This window comes from Olea europaea, chromosome 17 (assembly GCF_002742605.1).
Source record: "Olea europaea var. sylvestris chromosome 17, O_europaea_v1, whole genome shotgun sequence".
Lineage (NCBI taxonomy): Eukaryota > Viridiplantae > Streptophyta > Magnoliopsida > Lamiales > Oleaceae > Olea > Olea europaea.
Genome location: NC_036253.1, coordinates 168385 through 174179, shown reverse-complemented (window position 1 = coordinate 174179; position 5795 = coordinate 168385).

Sequence of the window (5795 nt, the reverse complement as noted above, 5' to 3'; positions counted from 1 at the left end):
CTCCTCAAAGGAACCTGGTTCTGGTTCCCTAGGTCCGAACTGGGAAGGGCCATATAAAATCAGAGAAGAAATTCGACCTGGGACTTACTGGATTGAAGACATGGACAGCAAGGCCCAACCCCGCCCATGGAACATCGAGCACCTCAGAATCTATTACCAATGAATGTACTACCTCGCTGGACGATCTTTCCCAGCTCTTGTAACATTTCTAAGGTTCAATAAAATTCTATGATTTAACTAACAGATCGCATTATTTCCTCACCTCGGAGGAGAGGCAAGCGTCTCATTTTTGGGCCACCTCGTTTGAACTCCGAGGCGCATGCACATGCCTTCCTTTGGCGAGGCTGAATGCCAAGGGAAGAAGCCTCAATATGGCTGCATCATCCACCATGTTGGGAAACGTCGTCACCTCGGATGAGAGGTCGGGGTCCCATCTCTGGGCCACCTCGTTTGAACTCCGAGGCACATGTACATACCTCCATTTCGTGAGGCTGAACGCCAAGGAAAGAAGTCTCAACATGGCTGTATCATCCACCATGTTGGGAAACGTCGTCACCTCTGAGGAGAGGCCGGGGTCCCATCTCTGGACCACCTCATTTGAACTCCGAGGAGCATGCACATGCCTCCTTTTGGCGAGGCTAAACGCTAAGGGAAGAAGCCTCAATATGGCTGTACCATCCACCATGTTAGGAAGCGTCGTTACCTCGGAGGAGAGGTTGGGGTCCCATCTCTGGGCCATCTCGTTTGAACTCCGAGGCGCATGCACATGCCTCCCTTTGACGAGGCTGAACGCTAAGGGAATAAGCCTCAATATGGCTGCACCATCCACCATGTTGGGAAGCGTCGTCATCTCGGAGTAGAGGTCAGGGTTCCTTCTCTGGGCCACCTTGTTTGAACTTCGAGGCGCATGTACATGCTTCCCTTTAGTGAGGCTGAACGCCAAGGGGAGAAGTCTCAACATGGCTGCACCATCCACCATATTGGGAAGCGTCGTCACCTCGGAGTAGAGGCCAAGGTCCTATATCTGGTCCACCTCACTTCAATTCCGAAGCTCATACGCTTCAATTCTTAGTTCGTCTGCAATAAAATTCCCAGTTCGGCTATAACTATTCATTCTTAAGATCTCTTCAGGTTACAGTTATTAAGCTTAAGTACAATTCATTTGCTTAAGTCCAATGGTCATAACTCAGCTAAAGTTATTTAGTCCTTCAGTCAATGTTACGTTCAATTACTTAGCGAGGCCAACACACCAGAGAAAGAAACAACATTAAGCGAAAAAGTTATTATATTGATTTTCAATTGAGGTTACAAAAGGAAGGCCTGAGGCCAGTACATTATGAATAACTGAAAAGAAAACTATCATAAGCCTGAGAAGGTGATGGAGGTGCTTCAGCAGCTGGGACTTCTGCAGCTTGAGCGTCAGAGTTTTCTTCTTTTGCCTCTACTACTTCATTTCCCACTGCTTCACCAGCTGGGGTTTGAGGCACCTCTTCCACAAATTCCAACCTGAGTTGCGACAGGTCCTGATTTGGGTACAATTTCTCAGTTCGCTCCATCACCTCGGCATAAGTAAAGTTCTTCCAGTAAGTGCTGAAACTCTTGTACTCCTCGGTATTGTGGAAGTCAGCAATGTAGTCTCTCACTGCCTCCTCCCTTGCACTTTGGGCTTCCTCCCTAGCATGGGTTGCATCATCGACGTACCACTTAATTTGGCCCTCGATGAACTTGTATGTGTCCTGGGCCCTTGTCAGCTCGAGGTTAGCCTTCTCTAAGGCTTCGGCTATCACTTTCTAGTGGTCATTGGAAACCTCCACCTTCTTAATCAAGGAGGTAACCTCGCACCGAGACTCATGTACCTCCCTCTTCAACGCCTCTATCTGAGCCAAGGCAGACTCCAGCTTGGTCGATTCTTCAAGTTTTTGGGCCCTAGCTTCTTCAGCTTTGGCCCTAGCTGCCTTCAGCTCCTCTGCAAGGGAGGCAGCCTTCTTCTCAGAAGACTGGATCCTCGTCTGAAAATCAGTAAGAGCCTCCCTGCACTTCAGTGCGAGGCCAAGGGTCCTAACGCTTTGGCTCACAAGAGCCCTCGTCAAGTCAGTGGCATCACATGCAGAGGCGTGTAGCTGCCACCGATCCGTCCAGAATTTATAAAAACTTTCAGCAGTGCTTCGAATTTTAGGTGGCAGGGCGTCCACCAAAGTTGGGGCAAGAGGCTCCTCCCTGCCGGCAAGGAAGCTCGGAGACTTGCCTTGTACTCGAACAGGTTTCTCCTTGGCAGCCTCCTCCTCAGCCACCTCAGCTTGTCTCCTTGCAGCCTCTTCCCTTGCCTCATCAGCCTCTGCACGCCTGACCATTTCAATCTTAACCACTTTCGAAGAGGCTTCCAGTAGCTTCGGCGGTCCGGCTTCTTTGCCTTGGGACACAAAACTCCCAAATTCGCCAGACGAGCTGGAGATGTGCACCAGCTTCCTTTTCTTCAGCTCCTCAGAGACTTTCTCCTTCCCCCGAGGCTTCATGGCCTTTTCTTGCCTCTAGGAGGTCTCCTCTTCGGAAGGCCGCGAGGTGCTATCCTTGGAAAGACGTTCGACTCTACCTCGAACCTCCTTCACACCACTTGACCTCGGCTTCAGGGGCCTCTCCTTCATAGTGGAAGTTGCCCTCAGTATGGACGCCATGTCAGGAGCTGGGTATTCCTTCCTCTTAAACTTATCTGCAGAATGCAGCGCATCAGTACTAAAACAAAAACACAAAAAATATACAAGTGTGGGAGCTTCGTACCCTTGGAGGCCATCAGTTTGAAGTCCAAGAAATAGCGACTTCTGTCGATGAGGTGATCGAAGTGGTGAAGCTTCAGAGGTCTCTTGTAAATATCCTTTATCACTTCAAGCTCCTCCCTGCTCAGCTCAAACCTCGTACTGCAATCTGCAAACGAGGCATCAACAGTTAAACAAAAAATTAAAGCTAAAAACGGAATGCAAACTACTAGGGTGGGAGACTTACGAGCTTCGTAGTACTGGGTTGGTACTGTGCAAGACAGGGCTTTGTCTCCCTCCACCGCCTGCCACCTGCCCCTCACCTAAAACCACGACTCCTTCCACCCCTTTATAGAAGAAGGCAGCCCCACCACAAAAGGTGCATGGGCCCTCCAGGGAGTCAAGTAATACCACCCCTTGAACTCCTTACCTATTATCCTAGGCTAAAATAGGGTCATGAAAACGTGGAGAGGCATGTCCTCCCCAAGCGACACTTCTTTCCACAGAAAGTACGTGCCGACCAATTGGCTCCACCCATTTGGCAGAACTTGGGTTGGCGACAACATGAAATTCCTCAGTGCAGCCCTGAAGAAGAGGTGTAGAGGAAGACGCATACCTGCCCTAAATAAATATTCGCTCACAGCCACGCATCTCGGCCTTGGATAACAAGCTCACTCATAGGCCTCGGGCACTAACATCTCCACATAATGAGGTACACAGTACCTCTCCCTTATCTCCCCCAACCTCTTCGACGTCATATTCGAAGGGACTCTAGACGCCCCCCACTCTACATTGTAATCTACTTTCTCCTCGATCATAGCAATATGCTCAACCTCGGAGTCCCCCCTATAACTAGACCCCCGACCAAACGACGCGACAGTGATTGACTCCCTACCCGAAGTCGACTCCATCTCAGAAAGCAACTAAGAACACAATAAGAGGATTTTCTGTGAAAAATACCTACTGAAAAACTACACGAACTCAGTTTGCCGAAAAAGCAGTAGACGAAATTGTCTCAACGCCGGGATGTCTAAGCTCTAAGAGGAGAAATCAGATTGCAAGTGCTAAAAAAATTCTGAGAAAGGGAGTTCTCTCACCTTTTATAAAGGATCCGGACGAGCCCACACTGTCAGATAGAAGCTCATTCAATTTGAACCCTTCGGTCTAAATCAAATTCGAGGCGTAGAATTCAAAAGGTTTTTCAAACCTACGCCTCAGATTTAAGCGTGTCTCACACTCACCTTAGCCAATGCGTCTGCTTCTAGAAGCTCCAGATGTTCTAATAATTACAATTTTAATTCGACGGCAGCAGGTACCTTGGAAATTGCAACGGTTCAGCAACCTTTCCTTGAAAACATGTACAAAACATCAAATCATTGACACAACTAACAAGGAACAATTATTATCAATGAACCTCAGCCTCATCTTCAACGTTCAGTCATCAAGCCTCGTAGGTTCTGTTTCCCAACCACCTCGACTTCATTTTCAACATTCAGCCATCAAGCCTCGCAGGTTCGATTTCCCAACCACCTTGGCTTCATCTTCAAAATTCAGCAGTCAAGTCTCGCAGGTTCGATTTCCCAACCACCTTGGCTTCATCTTCAACATTCAGCCATTGAAATTCGCAGGTTCGATTTCCCAACCACCTCGACTCATCTCCATTTACCAGGTCTCTCGAGCCTCACACATTCAGTTCGTGCCACCACCTCGGCTCCTACATCATTCACCCGCAACAACATATTTCAAACTCCAACAATGATATAAATATCTATACTTGGACTTGGGAGACTATTATTTATGGTTCAAAAATTCTTTCAATTTTTACCCAACCCACTGGCTTTACTTCATTGAAATCCACGCATTACATAAATGACTATACTTGGACTTGGAGGACTATTGTTACGTGTTGTCATACTTGGCCAACCTACGTGGGCCTATGACCCACTCAATCTGAACCACGTGGCGCTCTAGTCGAGGTGGTTTGTATATCCGAGGCCCCGTATGCCGAGGCCTGTGAGGATAGCCGAAGCCCTAAAGCGGAAGTACTATATTAGTGGCAGAAGCCCCGAATCCGAAGCTGAAGCCCCCGAACCATGAAGGAACGTCTTCCATAATCGCATCTCCTAAGAGATCTTCTACGTAAAGATCTTGTTAGAATGATTGATGGAACGTTTGTCATAAGTATATAGGTCAAGTCTTGTCATTAGCATTGAGGTTCTGCATAAGCAATAAATGCGCAGCAAGCTAGCAAGTTAAGGATGATGCCTAGGATTGGATGTTTGAATTAACTCATCTAAGAGCTGTCATTTCACATGTAACACTATAAATACTTCCATTGTATAACATTGAAGGACGAATGCAAGAATCAAGACAAGAAATCACACTTTACTATCTCTTTTTCATATTATCTTACAACACTATACGAGTTCATACACATTTACATGCACATTCATGAGCACCGATTGATAATTATTGTACAATCGGATTAAAAACATCCCGCTGAATTCCAAACGTTTTTGTCCCGCACCATTAAGCTACTCCCACGCCCCCGATTCGTTCGTTCTAGACCATCCACGTGTCTTAGCGTGTAGGACCTTCGCTCACGTGTGCGCGGGTGGGTCCGACATCTGTTGGCAACACTTTTTGGGATTAACAGAGGTGTCTTTTTATTGTTCTTGTTTTCTCTGTCTTTCTCCATGTCATTCTCCCAAATTCTACTTCAGTTAAATTTTCTTGAAACTCATTTTTATTAAAATTCACGTTCAAGCACGCATTTTTTGATACCCGCAACTTTATCAATTTTTTAATCACACATTTTATTAACCTTTATCAAAATTTACTAAAAATTTATTTTTTATCCAAACCAAAGAAGGGATTATCCAATTTTAGCTCCCCCTCCCCCAAAATTTCTTGAAACTCATTTTTAACCAAATTCATGTTAAACTATAAATTTTTTGATACCCGCAACTTTATCAATGTAGCAACCCGAAAATTTTATAATAAAAATTTATTTATTTTATATATGTTATATATTTACATTTTAAA